General features: G+C 37.6%; 1 protein-coding gene across 2 annotated transcripts in view; it reads right to left on the bottom strand.

The window, feature by feature from the left end:
* LOC124310174 (beta-1,4-N-acetylgalactosaminyltransferase bre-4-like) overlaps positions 1-15,720 on the bottom strand; it is a 113,867-nt gene that overhangs the window by 79,149 nt on the left and 18,998 nt on the right. The window contains exon 1 of one of the 2 annotated variants that reach the window (XM_046773945.1): positions 14,006-14,298. The exons of the other annotated variant lie outside the window; for it this stretch is intronic. The gene's annotated coding sequence lies outside the window, so the exon portion shown is untranslated. Of the gene's footprint in view, positions 1-14,005; positions 14,299-15,720 lie in introns of those variants that run through there. 2 annotated transcript variants of the gene reach the window in all.

Below are 15,720 nucleotides of genomic sequence, written 5' to 3'. Positions count from 1 at the left end.
AATAAATTCCAGATAGCATCGTAGAAGAATACAAAAGCACACTATGCCTAGATACTGTCAAATACCTGAATAACTTGCTGATCACGACTGAAATCTTTTTCAGACCTGCCACATTGTTTCACACTTCTACACGCGATGCCGCGTTAAAAAAGACTGAAATGGAAGTTAGCAGTAACGAGTTCTTCGACTGCACATTGGTACAGTGTCGAATGAGGAAAAATACTGACAACGAGGAAAAAAAATATGATATTGGACCCACGATATGTCTTCGGGTCAATGAATACCGATATCCGATGATACCGATTACGCAACTTCGATCATCAAGCAGCTCTAAAAGGCGTGACAGAAATTTCGTTTTCCTTGTATGAAATGATCACTGCCATTTAGCAATTTTACTACGAAAGAAAAACGGATCGACGATGAGTTTCAATTCATATTGGATTTAATCAGAGCAAATTCTTTGGGAACCGTTGCGTGCCATTCGATAGTAATTAATCTATCTGTCCTTCAAGGTCAACGACTTCAATTAGGAAAATTGAGTGATATTAGTTTATTTTATTGTTCTTGATTACATGCCATTTTAACATAACATCGATGAATACAACATCGGTGTTTGACAATTTTAATAATAGTGCGATTGAATCTTGGGATTTGATTTTCTGAAGTTATCTTTTTTTGGTTACATCACGCAGCAACAAACTGATTTAATTCGATATTGTACAAACGTCTTTCAGCAAACTCGATTGTACAGATGTTTACTCAACACAGTTTCAAGCGGAACGATGAATACCAAATCCACGTTATCAACTTTATTCCAATTTAAGATGAAAATCGGCAACTCCAGCATCGATTTCTGCCGTATCAAATGGCTCGAAATCGAGTCAACTACAAGTTTCAAGTTAAAAACTATCAGTGTCGCGTTTTCATTATGTGACAGTTTTTTTTCTTTCCTCACTTTCACGACTGTCACGTGACATAGTTGAGAAACAATCGATACGCTTGTGTTGCAACATCTAAACCAATAAATCACAATTTGTAAAACGTGAAATACAACAACAAATTTTCGACCAACTTGGTGCAATTTTTCCGCAGCAAACTGTTGTAAGAATAAAGAGATATAAATATGTGTCGGGTATATATATGTATATAATATGTATGGGCCGTAATTAAACCACAGTGAACAATGCCGATGATCATCATTCTCGAGTCGTGACTCTCGCGCATAACGTTCACCTGGCAAGGTCAACAGCGCGACTTCTTCATTCGAACGAAATCACGTTAATTGGTTAAACTTTTCCGCGTCGATAGCAAACGGCTTTTGTTCTTATGTTCCCTCGGACGATGTAGCCTAACAATTGCATATATAAAACTCCCAGAGTACCGCACCGAACAATGATGTTACGTAAATTTCACGCAGATGCGTATTAGTTGAATGAATTATCCATGTAAGAGGATTTCTGAAAAGTCAAAAGTGGCCGTGAGGTTTTCAGGAAATCTGATCGAAGACTGAAAGAGTCAAGATAACGGAGGAATAAGTGATTACCTATTACGGACAAGATTACCGGTTCATAGACACCGGGTTCCAATCATGGTCTTTGGTGTCAAAGACTAATAACACGAACCCAACATCATCGAAAATTTGACTATTCGATGAAACTTGATCGAATGAAATTTCCGATACACGTAAAAAAAAAAAAAAAAAAAACAAAAACCGCAATGCAACGTTCATACGAGTATATTCACTTGAATCGGTGATTTGAAAATTGGTCCACTTGTCTGTACCGTTGATCGAAACAAAATATTTCTCTCCGAAGAGCGTTTGATATCGCGAAACGTTGCGTAAGCGCTTGATCGTGTTCCACATGTGAGCGTTGGTGACGATTGTCGAGATCGTTACACAAGCGTGTAGGACATTAGTGACATGACAAGCGGTAGTACATTGGCTTCCGCCGCATGCCTCGCGTCATGCGGACTTCAAAGTTCAAGGCTCCGCAACCATCGCCTCGACTCGATCAAGCCGAGTGTCGATGGAGTTTGGAGATTACAGGTTAAGGTTCCCGGTTACTTAGGTAATTGAGGTCGATCGACCACCGCGCTTTTCTCTTCGCTTGTTACAGAATTGGCACAAGTTTCGGGACAGTTTTCAACCGAGATCCTCAATCAACGTCAAGTGTACCAGACACCATATCACCTATGATACTTGGACCAAGTTTTGGTTAGTTTGACTTGTTTCCTGATTGTCTTGCGACAAGATGAGCTTCGTAAGCTCAGCGGAGCAACTTTTGCAGGCATCCAGGGTTGATTGATAATCGAATCAGCTTTCCGGGATCCGGCGCGCAGTTTCAGAGCAAATTTTTATCCGTATGCTGCAGGAGGGCATTGATCGTCAGGCAGAGATTGTCGTTGACTGTACTGTACCAATTATTCCTGACCAGACAAAGTGCCGTAATTCAAGCTAACCGGCGCGCTTTAATTACGGCGTATTAAACTCTATCAGTTTTCTCACTCGTCGGTTGGAACGACACACGTACAAGGCACGTAACTGCACATCGTAAACGCTGGTGTCTGGACTTGTTGACGGGCAAATCCCTGTCGGCGTGATACTTTTTTTCAAAACAGATCGGTGCAAGTTTACGGCTAAATGGATAATAAGTCGCGTTTCTAGTCAATCTTACGAATTGTCTGGTCCACATCGATGCCGAGCACTCTGACCTCAAGCATTTCAAAATCCATGTAAGCCTGACTGACTGACTAAGGGTACCTGAGTTGGAAAATTGAAGTTTCTGCAAAAACTCTTCATCATGGGGTTCACAAATGTTTTGGAAAAAAATTCCACATTTACAATTTATTCCCTCACATTTTTCAAGTTCTAGCAGTCATTAAAACCTATATCGTTCAGCTTATAAACTTTGTATTCGCTTCGTCTTGAATTCGAATTAATGAAAAATATAATGTACGAAATAGTGAGTTTCAGCCAATTTGTTTTCTCGACGAAGAAAAGTTGAATCTTCACACGAGAAAATCATTTCTAATTCACATGATAAAAAACTCATGTTTTTAATTTTTTCCATTACCAAATTAAAAATCCTCTGAAAGTTCCAGATTTTCCAGGCGTGTGGCAACCCTAATTACTTTTGCTTCTAGGTGATTCGTTTTACAAACAGCGAGGCACACGATGCTAGTAATAAGCGTATAGTCCGCTTTTTATAATTGAACAAAACACAACGATAATATAACCGGGATCGTAACTAGAAATTTGAATCTCGTGCTGCTGACGGTTAATCGATTGGAAGTGGTTCCTTGAAATAAATTCAGAGGAGATTAACCGGTGATTAAAGCGGTTGAGCAGCAACGACGATGGATGAAGACAGACATATATAGACAACCGACGAAGTGGCCACAAGGGGCTAAGTCAATTTTCTGAGCACACCTTTTCAATTTCCGTTTAAAACGACGTAATTTTTCAACCGTTTTGTTATTCAGCCTGATTCTTCAAATTACGCTACGAATTTCCCAGCCCATTTGTAACAAATCACCGGTTGTTCGCCTCGTCGAGGCCTCTGCAAGTATAATATCCGTACAATTAGGATACGAAATTCCGGAATATTCATCCGTAGTCTCCATCTTCAGCTACCGCATAAACTCAACGACGGGATCAACTTGGGCAAGTATTTCTAGTATGGAAGCTACTAATAAGGCAGCAAATTTCCCAGGAAGCTTCTGCCAACTGCCATGGAAACTTTACCTACGAACTTATTCTCTACCGTTTACGTATATCCGTGTTGTGTGACTCGTTGTGCGGATAGGTGCGCGCTTATGTGTGAAACCATATCTCTCTCTCTCTCTCTCTCGAAAACGTGTAGCCAGACAGTGTGTATGGCATAGATAACTAAACAGCGAAGCAACGGCTGAAGGGGCTCAGGATATACTTGCAGTAAAATCTCGTTACGAAGCTTTTCAGGGGAATTGCATTATAACCAAATTTATTTATGTAACACTGGTATAGTTACGCGTCTTTTTTAGCCTGCGTTCCGCACGTGAAGTAGTCGTTTCTGCGACAGTGCAAGAAAAAAAGAAACGTCGGAGTAAAAAAAAAAAAAGTACTTTTTTTTGTATTCCGTTATGAAAAAAATTTTTTATACGACAATTTTTTTAATAAACTACATATCGCGAGCACGGTCAAGACAGACTTTTTTCCCACGCGTATTTGAAATATTTGTCTTCGTATCGCGAACTTACACTCCGAGTAAAAAGGCTTAATTTTGATGCACGATCTATACTATAATTTAAATACTAGTCGAATGTAGGATATGTGCTGGTTGTGAGCGCGGCAAATTTGTTAATTTTGAAAAAGTTTAACGAAACTTGCGACTTGTATTTCTACGTCGAAATTAATGAAGAAAGGTCAACGATAAAACTTGTTGCGCAGTATTGCAGTGCTTTTTTATTCGTTCTGTGTATTTTTTCTTTTTTTTTTTTTTATTAATCACAGTTTGCACGAATAAAGGATGAGTCAGGAGCCCCATCGCTGCGTCACGATGCATTTCAAAATCGAATCAGATTATACCCGACCTCAACCTGACAATGAGTACTATTCACCAAATTTAACATCAATTTCTTTGATAATTTGGGCGGTAATTTTTGGTAGCGTTTTTTCAAGAATTTGATTCAATTTCCAAATCGTAAATTCGTGCCTGCCTCTACAATATAGAGTAATAAATATTGACAATCTGTTTATAATCACGAATAATTGGTTATAAACGAAATGGAATTAACGAGTGAGTAGATATTCTAAAAAAAATTAATTACGCTGTTATATTTCTTTACGAATTTATGTTGGATAAGTATGAATTGAATTTTATGACGAAACTGCGATGTGAACGAAAGGTTATTACCCGTGTAATGGACTGTAACGAACGTTCACTGAATCCGTGCTAACGAGTTGTACCTGAAAACTGACTGCTAAGGTGTTTCGCATGATCCAAGAAGACTCAGACTCTGAATCATTTGAGGACGCTTTTATGGACAGGTTGTGCAAAAATTATGTTTCAATGCATATATATTATACGTACGCAGTATATTGCCTCTGAATTAAAATGGCTTGTTCCTTAGTTGAACCAGACACGAAATGACGCTATTTTTAAGAGTTTTTCCTTGATTGAAAAGGAGACGTAGAGAAATTTCACTGTTACAAAACACGTTTGAAATTAATTTACGGAATGAAGGTGGATTCATGAATTTTTTCAAATTAAATTCATGATACACGTACCTATTCATTTGATACTCCGGTATAAAATACTTAAATTTTTCCCTTAAACGCGCAATCGGAATAACTTTACGAGACGAAGTGAAAATTTTTGTGCGAGTTCGGAAACTTATTTTTTAGACTAAAAAACGTAATTGCCATACACCGCGGAAAGACTTGTTATTTCAGACGTGTGTATAAATAATTAATACAAGTATATCGACACTCGGTTTGTTTTCTTTTACTATTTTCAAATTTTTATTAATTTTTTTTTTTTTTCATGTTTTATACAGCATCGCAAGTTACACCACGTCTCAAAAACTTTTCAAGTGACGGGCCTCGACAAAAAGTTAAGTGTGATGCCTACAGCTTCGTATACATAAATGAGTGAAAGTCCCCCTTGGAAAGTTTTCGACATTAGTTACAGGAAAAAATTACGCCGGTGTACGTGTCAAGGTTGAAATACGAATCGAATACGAAAATAGAGACGATAAAAAACGACAATAAGCGAAGGATGAGGTAATTGGGCAGAGAACTGACGTTTCTTTCCGTGAAAAAAATTATTTAATCGAGCTGCAGGTGCTCGCGACGTAGGTAATTACGTGTTTATAATTCAGGTGTAATTATGGTGAATATATAGTACATTCAGCGTAATATGTATGGCACAACAACGGTAAATACCTGACAAAAATATTTATAATACATTTTCAACTTTGAATTAATTTGTACATTATTTTCCGTTGGGAATTCCATGTTTCATGGAATTTGCACAAACACGTATCTTTCTTTTTTTTACCACTCTGGCCCCAGGCCAAGGATTCTTTTGTTTTGTAAAAAGCTTTGGTGTTTTTCCATTATACGTCAATATAAAAAGGTGAAGAGAATTCTGAAACGGATTTCTGAATAAAGGCGAATTGTTTTTTTGTTTTTTTGAATACTCAAATACCATCTTGGAAAATATTACGTGCAAAGATTGCATGGGCTCCATTATCTGTTTACCGACTTAAATCTGGATTAGCAAATATAAATGGAGGGTTCGATTTTCGCCCGTGTCCTGAAAATTTGCGAAATAAAAATACCAGACTATCGGTAACCTCGGGCGGTTTAAATATTATATAGATAAGTTATATAAACCGAATTCCGCACGTCGATGGAATAAGGACGGTATTGTTGAGTCGTACGCTTACTCAAGAGGCTCGTATAACTTCTTTGGAATTCTTCGCGGGTATAAAGGGAGTTGGCAAAGTTATCCGAATCAAATTTCGTTTTAAAAAGAAAACCGGTGTATTCGGCATCTCGTCTTGGCCCACTTTAAGACGAAACGAAACTGATCGAAGATGAAAGCATTATCGGTAAAAAGTTCAGGTTACCGAAAGGACGAAAAGTTTTAAAAAAAAGTCACCAAATTTCACCCTTTAGAAGTCTCGAAGTTTAAGAAGCTTATAAAATTTCGTGTAACCAATTTTTAGTGGAAAGAAAAAAATTACGAATAAACAGGAATAAAATAATGAGAAAAAAGTCAAATTAAATGGAACGTCGGCAGCATAATTCAGCGATTCATTCCTCTAATTAATTAAACAAATATACCGATGCTAAAAGATTGGTACAATTATAAATAATTTACGACAGCGAATGATAATGCATTTATTGATATACAGTATCGGAACATCGCAGAAGAATGAAGACCCATCAAGTACGGCGTGCATTTCAAATGATTAAAAGGACGACGTATGAGAATCGAGTCTGATCAACGTTCAATTACCAGTCTTTGACTATATACAGTTGTTCGTAAAAGTGACCAGCGTATATAGTTTTCGCATCGACTATCCCCCAGAAAACTAAGACTCGATATCCACTGCCGATATTACTGACTTTGTGTATCAAACCGCAATTTCAAAGTCTTATAAGCTCTGCAGAAATTCAATCCCTCGATTAAACGTTCCTATGCACGTAATCTCTTGAAACTTGAAAATCAACTGCGCATGCGCCAAATACTCAATCTCATTGGTCGGCAAAATTTTTGTCTGCGACGCAGAGGGCCAACTTACACAAAATGTGTACCGTTGAATTTTCAAAGAGCATACGAGCGTTGAATTCCGACCGTTGTTTGAAGAATCAACTAACCGACCCAATAACAAATGCTTTCCAAACCTTTCCGAGCCGCTACCTCAATTATCTGAGATTCTAACCTCGAAAATTCGTATCAACTACATCGCCGCCAGAAACAGTTTGACAACTGAAAACTCGGGATGGCCAGCCTGCGCGAACCGCCGATAAAACTCGCGCATGCGCGGTTGATTTTCAAGTTTCAAGAGATTTTCCCGGTATATATTTATATACATGTTGCGGTCAAACGTTTGTACAGGATGTTGATAAGCCTCCGGCGACTATGAAGAAAGTATCCGTTTCTTGTATCTGGATTTTATTTCTTGATCTAAATTACTGTCGACGAAAATTGGGGCAATTGGTAGGCAATCGAGTAAGATTTGTAAGACGACAGCGTTTGTATTCCCTTCTAACCGCAAATCGTTTAGATATAACTCTTCACTTTATAGTAATTTACGCGCAATTGATCGTAAAAAAAATCCTTCAACGTAAGATTGAACCGGTAATAAATTTATCAACATCCTTTGCAAAGGTGCATTTTTCGATAATTATTTCAAGTAGTTGTAAAAAAATCAAGGATATACTCGTTGACTAAAGCCGACAAATGAACAATTTGCAGTTAATCATCTCCATTATCATGAAGTGTGTACAACAAATATGTATAATTATCATGTTTAGCATCGCTGGTTATTTCGATTATGTAAACTACTGCAGTTCAATATTCATTGCAACGCTGCGGTTTATGAATAATTATTCACGTCACTTGTCGAAGAATAACAACTATTTTCTCGGTGATAAATTGAAGTAATTGAAAAAATAACAAGGCCTTTTTTTGTTTAATATACATATACGTATATAATATATATAAATATACGCAATAAAAGACCTTGTTATTTTTATATCGTCATATACATTTTATTATATATATATAAGGGTGCAGCGAAACTAAACTGTTGAATCCAACACTAAATAAGGTATTTAAGACCATTTTACTCTGGAATTCGAGCGATTTAATGTAACATTTTCGCTTCAGTTTACGAGGCAATCAAAATTACATTTCATTGTATAATGAGCAGATAATTATGATCTGGATTCTTTCCGTGTAGCTTCGTTCATTACATAAATTTAAAATCTACTAGTTCGTAGTTATTATTGTATGCAGAGAAGGGAGGTACTTTTAATTTAAAAGAGCTTTTTTTTTAGAGGAGGACGTGTACGTGAAACGTTAAGCGAAATGAATTTCGTGCTTAAATTGGTTTTCCCCGCTCTTAAAGAATCAAAATTATAAAATTGCTTTGAACCCGCCTCGAGAAAAGTGAGAATTTAGTAACATGGATCAAGTTAAGGTTATCCGCGTCTATTTCCAGTTTGCGGAATTTTCATCCTTGAAAACATAGCGCATCTTCAATACTAAAAATTACAATAACAATATCTTCGAGATTAGCACTAATGAATCAGCAGATAATCCGCTTATGCACGGACGACGTCAGTCAGTTATACTTTTTACATTTCGCGTACCGTGACTGACGGATTCTTGAATGCACCGTGTGATAAAATTAGAAAATCGGGCTCACATATTCAAAAAAATTCCGTAGAACTATATACACGTGAAATTAATTTCAATCGAGAAGAATTAACCAAATCCAAGTTTCTTAAATCGAAAAACCAGTCCAACTTACTTGCCTTGTTCGAAAAACGAACAGAGGAATTTCTTCATTTATCGCGGCCCTATTAAAACTGAAGGTATTTACTGGATTCCTATGGACAGGGTCTAACAGACTTTATCTCTCGAATAGCTCGAGGCAATCGCAGTGAAAGCGCGACTGCTGCTGCAGGTTATATAGAGACTGCGTATAGCTTTCAATTCTCATTGAAGACCTTGCCTTACGATTTGATACGAATATTTTTATAAGAAATTCTATAAGAAATATTCGTTCATTTTCTTTCATTTGCGAACAGATCTAATATGTCTGGATAGTTATCGCTTTGTATTAGTTCATATCTAGTATGATAATAAATTTCAACTTAAATTTTATACAGTAGAACAAGTTCTAACAGAAAAATCGACTTGCAACAGCTTGTATTGTTCCAAGATAAGTAAACACATCATAAAAAATACATCATATTTACTTCAATCTAAAACCTCGCTCATATCTCCAAGTAGAATAAAATACCAAGATCATTTTATCCGATAATTTATGAAATCAAGAAATTTTATTATTACACACTTCCTCGCGAAAAAATTTCTTCACCTTCGACATGCGCATGTGCCAAATTATTTTTATTTCCTCTGTAAAAAATAATTGACCTAAACGTCCTGTGAGTCAAGAAGGAAAAAAAGCAAGAACTTCCTTTTTCCTGTAATACATAAAACAATTTTTCAACAAGTACAATAAAATTCACAAATACCTTGACCTTCCGGCTAATTTCTTTTCAATCCGAAACAAAACGCGACTTCGATTCTCTGCGAATTACGCAACAATGCATCATTCCATTTCCTCACGCGAGCCTTAATAGTTCTTACAAAATCGGCCTCGTACTTTGTTTCGGACCAAAAACAAGTTAGTCGAAAGATTGAGGTATTCCCGCATTTTACTGTACACACCCGCAAGTTACGCTCCGGCAACTTAATTGTTCTTGACAAGTGCAGATAACGTGCCTAAAATGTCGCGTCGCGTACAACGAGAGATAAACCACGGAGCTTAATGCCCTGCAGCATCATCAAGTGAAAGAGAACGAAATGATGTCGCCAAGGGTCGTGGCGCATCGCGGGGTGAAGTAGGGGATGGATTGCTGCAGCCACTCGACAAGGGAGGACCTAATCCCAGATCCTGGACTCGTTGCACCGTGTGGCTCTTCGATAGACAGACGCGAGACGTGTTCGCCAAAGAGAGAGCCGAAGCGAGACAGAAAGAAAGAGAGAGAGAGAGAGAGAGAGAGAGAGAGAGAGCGCGCGAGAGAGAGAGAGAGGGGGGCCCTAGTCAGCAGCACCGACGAATCAATACCAGGTTGCACATACATACAAGCCCCCCGTGGGCTAATGGTGCATCATAAATATTTATTAGCTCAAAGATGTCAAGTACATATGTGTGTCTGTGTATATATATAAATATATATGTATGCCGTTCATGACCTACGTCCATATCATAGATACGATGCAGCAGATAAGATTCTCTGCAGAGACGTTTTGCAACTGGCGAAAAATTAAATCGTTCGCGACATGCAATCGGTTAGATTTTTGCACTCGTTGTCAGATGGTGAATTGGGTTATCGGATGAAGAGAAATTTTTTGGACGTATTAGGCGGAGAAGGGAACAATAATTAGGTCAGATTTTTGGTTTTAATTGATTAAACAAACGTTGAGGATAATACAGCAGGTTTAAAATTGCAACGATATGACGTCGCCCATGCTGATAAGGTGTATACCTGTATTAGGGTGATCGTTATTTAAGGTCAAAATTAATTTTACCCTTGCCACCCCCCAAATCGGTTCGAAATACGTAAAAAGTAACGCTGTAATTTTTTAAGATTTTTAAAAGAACGCTTAACCCTTGACCACAGGGGTTGAAGTTTTCCATTTAAAAGACACGGGGTTTTCCTGCGTTTCGAGTCACTATTTTACTGTGGGCCTTAAATTGAGACATTTTTTTTTTTTAATTATTATTATTATGGTAATGTTATACAACATTTTCAGGGTAAGGGTTTCCGAAATTTTTGCCATGTAGCAACATGCTTGTAAACTAATTTCTGAAAATTTCAGGATTTTACAAACATATTAACGCCCACAGTAAAATAGTGACTCCAAACGCAGGAAAACCCCATGTGTTTTGAATGGAAAACTTAAAACCCTGTGGTCAAGGGTTAAGAGTTCTTTAAGAATCTTAAAATATTACAGCGTTACTTTTTACGTATTTCGAACCGATTTGGGAGGCGGAAGGGGTAAAATTAATGTTGACCCCAAATAACCACCAACCTAATCTGTATATTACGAAATCATCTTATTTGAAGAAAAAGGACGAATAAAACCTATTTATTTTCTGTTTCTCGACGTTAGACACGTTCAAAGGAACTAATTAATGAGGGGATAGGATTTTTGGTATTTTGTTAAGTGTAAAATCAAATTTGTTTCACGTAAATTTTTATCAAAAAGTATTTAAATAATAAAAAAACCTCCCCTCCATTCTGGCATTGACATCTCGGTGAAGGGTTATCTGAAGATAAAGAACAAAAATTTATAAACGTCTACACAAATTTAGCTATCGTTATATGTGACCGTTTTTTTTTTTTCATTATTATAACACGGCGACGGATTAAATTTTTTTTTTTTTTGTTCAAGCCGTCGCCATTTTGTGAATAATTGTGAAAAAAAAACGATCACGTACAACGATAGCTGAATTTGTATATATATATTCATAAAATTTTGTTTTTTATCTTCAGACAACCTTTCACTGAGATATTAATGCCACGATAGAGGGAAAATTTTTTTATTATTCGTTAAGTCAAGGTCCGTACCTTCGTTAATTTTAAACATATATTAATAAAAAATTATACAAAACTAGTGCAATATACACTTAATAAAATACCAATAATTCGAACCATTTGTTGATTAGGTGTCCGTGTGAAAAAATTCTTAAAATTCGATTATTTTTTCACTCGTCGCAGTGGTCTTTCTCATTAAAGTCTATATTGGCTACATGTGATTGGGCGAGGTCAGTATCTCGAAATCAGACGGCAGGTGTCTTCGTCATAGATAGCGAAACGGTTTTACAGATTTGATTCCTTTTTTTTTTTTGCCATTATCCAAACCGAATGCAACTTTTATCTAAAGATTGGAAAACGACGATTGTTACAAAGAATTCTCATAGAATTCGCAAAACCTGAACATCAGAACTATTTAAAACGCCTGTTAACCATTAGAAATTTTTTATTTATTCAGCTACGTCTTTCACGTTGTACAAAAAAACTCGACAAAGATTAATAAAACTCAAATTTATATTACCTCAAGGGTTTCAGAGACGAAAGTCCGCTTTTGGAAATTTTCAGTTCTGACCGCGTTGAAATCCGGAGATAACAATACTACTTATCCATAATCAAGTTCCAGCAACAAAGTCGATATAATTACATTGATAATTCTTTCACTTGGCTTTTTTCAGAATTTTTCTTGAAATAAAATCAATGTAAAGTCTTTCCAATATCCTCGTTAAATTTCGAAAAAATTAAATCAACTTTCCAAGGAAGAATTCCTGCACAAGTACACAACGCGTCGTATTCTCGACATGTATTTCTTTTTCTTTCTCGTCGCATTCAATTCATAGGTCGGTCGGGTCACGAAAATTAAGTCAAGTGCGTTACGGACTCCCGCATCGAAAATGTTAGCTGTTTGCATACCGCACTGATATAAAAAAAAGGCAAGTGATAAGAGAGAAATGAGATAACCTTGGAATCCAGTTTCATGAAAACAACATTCACAGCAGACCGTTAATTACTCGGGAAATATGACAGCGTAACAATATGCAACGGCACTTCTGACAAAAACATTTGAATTTCGAACGGCGTCTCGCCTTTCACAAGTTAGACATTATCGTCGGTCAACAGGCACTGTATAACATGCATAGTGTGTGTGTGTGTGTCTAATTTATACGCTGTAGTGCTCGGTAATCCTACTCGGTAGCTTTCACAGTCCCAACTCAACAACTTTCTTCAGAATGATATTGAGATATCGCTTATGTACCCTTATCAACGTGGCGTAACACGAGTTATTTGTGAGCTTTGGTGGCACAAAGTATGACCTTTTGTACAGTCGATAGGAATAATACGAACGTTGATGCAAGATTGCTGCTGCAGCCAAGAATCTTGCTCTGAATTGAGAGGAAGGATTTAAATAAAAAAAAAACACTCATTTTTTCAGTATAACGTGGATTTAAAGAAAAGTAAAAATAATTGATACAGATTATGGTTGCTTTAAACAGAGAAGCTGGTCGGTTTTTATGGATGATACCGTGTCAGTTTAGAATTGATTAGAATCACTGGATTCATTTTTTAACAGGAACGGAGATTACCATCGCAATTAAAAAGTGTTGTCCAGGAACGATCGGTTTTATTACACCTACCTATTCATGCAAATGAATTTCGAAGCCCGTTCATGTAATATGTACAGGTATAACGATGTGAAAAATTCCGACAAAATCTGACTATCATTTAATTTTGTTTTCTTTTAGTTTTGTATTTCACAAGCTTGAATCGTTAGTTAACCTTCGGAATAACCCGTGACAAAGTTTAATTGAGAATCATAAATACCGTGCGGTCAAGTAATTTTCCTCATCTCTGTCACTGTCGTTTCACTTTTAATAAAAAAAAGTTGTGCCCGCTTCTACCGCTTTCGTTCGTGAAATAAAACTGACCCGAATCGAGGAAAGCGACTGAATTCTTGTCGGTAACGTTTTTCAAACTATAAAACTCCAAAGTGTCCCAAGTGCATGATAAAATAAACTTGAAGCCGAAAAATGGCTCGAGTTATTAAGAAAAAAAAAAAAAAAAAAACGTTGAACAAAAAAGTGTGTAGTATGCATTCGCTCCGAGATTTGTCCACATGACGTAACTACAATAATCCGCGATAGTAAATCTGAGGCAAGATATCAAAGCCGTGACACTGACCTTTCGAAAGAAGCGTCCGGATTAGTTTACGAAGCCAGAAGACGACTCGTTGAGTCTGTAAATCTTGGACCTTCGACTACCAACCGGAGTCTTTTTCCCCAATGTTTTTGTAACCCATCACGTTCGCAAACCTTAGACAAAATTCAACTAGCACAGACCGACAACTAGGTAATAGAAAGGATTCGCGCACGTGACGATTGGAGAACACGGACGTCCAACCATCGATACGGACCCAGAAGAACGCGAACCACGTCGCGCAGAGGCCAGCGACAGACTGACGAGACTCGAGCCTCTGGCATTCGACGTAATTCGCGTCTAGCAATGGCACGAGAATCTCCTTCCCCGGCGGTGCTTTCACTCCCGGTTTAGCATTGGTCAGCCGATTATTCGTTGTATGCATAGCTCGAAGTAGTAATGAATTATCACCGTTTTTCAACCATCAACAGCGGACTCATCTTACTCTGTCTTGACTAGCTTTACGTGTATTTTCCCCTCCTCCGTCCCTCCCCCACCTCTTCATCCTCTCTCTTTCTTCCCCTCTCTTCTGATGCTGCCTACTTCATTCGTTTCAACCTGTTTACACGGTGTCCCTGTAACCGTTTGTATTGACCATAGGATACTTGTGTCATATCACCTCGTAGTTTCGTCATCGATTTTTTCCTCGTGTCTCTAAGGACCTTGCACGAAGACGTCATTGGTCTCAATTTCGAAAAGTCACGCAGCGTACGTTTTGGGTTGCAAATTATTTTTCATCCACTATTCGTTGAGGGCATCTGATTTCGAATCAGAATACATGATTAGGTGTATTGTACCTGCTGACAATTTCGTTCTCTTATTGTACGTGTCTCCGTATATTCGTATGAAATTTCAGAAGATAACAACTTCAGTTCCCGCGGTGACTTTGATTCTGTAGTTTTTAATTCAATGTCTGAAAATACGGCGTCAGTCGACAGACACGCGTATGTAACGTGACGTAAATGCGATACGAGGTAAAGAATAAAATGAAAAAAAAGAGCACTTGGAACAGAAAGGTGATTCAAAAGTTCCCTTCCTCGAGCCGAATACGTGACCCTCTTCACTCCAAGGTCCTGTACAAACATGTAATACCATCATCTTCGGGCTACTTGGATGGATCCAAATGGTTACACCACTACAGGCAGATCACCTCAGTTCTGAAGAATTCAAGCCAAATTTCAACAAGTATCGTACACGATACGATGACAAAAAATTTGTCACAGTGAAAGAACCAATATGTTACACATTGCATCTTGAGATCATGAGAAATTGTTTTTTTCAGCATTGTGGATTACTGTAAATTCAAGAGAAAAGTACGTCGAAGTACCGTCTCCGAAATTCACTTGAAGTCACGTTGAGTCGCGGTTCGAGGCTCTTTCCAACGGGTATTTGAAATTCATGAAATCGTATTCGGAATCTACAGACGGCACTTTTGAACGGAGTTGTTTTGAGTGTCCAGCAAGTTTTCCCCTCGATATCTTCTAACGCTGATTCAGATCGCCGATTGCCTCCTTTTTGACAAGTTCCGATTTCCATGGTAAGTCGAAAGTCTGCTTAACCCGCGGAGTGACCTGCATACCTAGATCGAAAGTGAAATATTTATCCGTGCTACGAGGCTTGCTGATAATTCGCGTCCGTTGCGTAACCGATTCGGAAGGTCCTGAACGTCACTTCGCCTCGTTCAAACGGTGTCGTAGAAA

Source organism: Neodiprion virginianus, chromosome 1 (genome assembly GCF_021901495.1).
Source record: "Neodiprion virginianus isolate iyNeoVirg1 chromosome 1, iyNeoVirg1.1, whole genome shotgun sequence".
Taxonomy (NCBI): Eukaryota; Metazoa; Arthropoda; class Insecta; order Hymenoptera; family Diprionidae; genus Neodiprion; species Neodiprion virginianus.
This window is presented reverse-complemented; position numbering and strand designations above follow the sequence as displayed.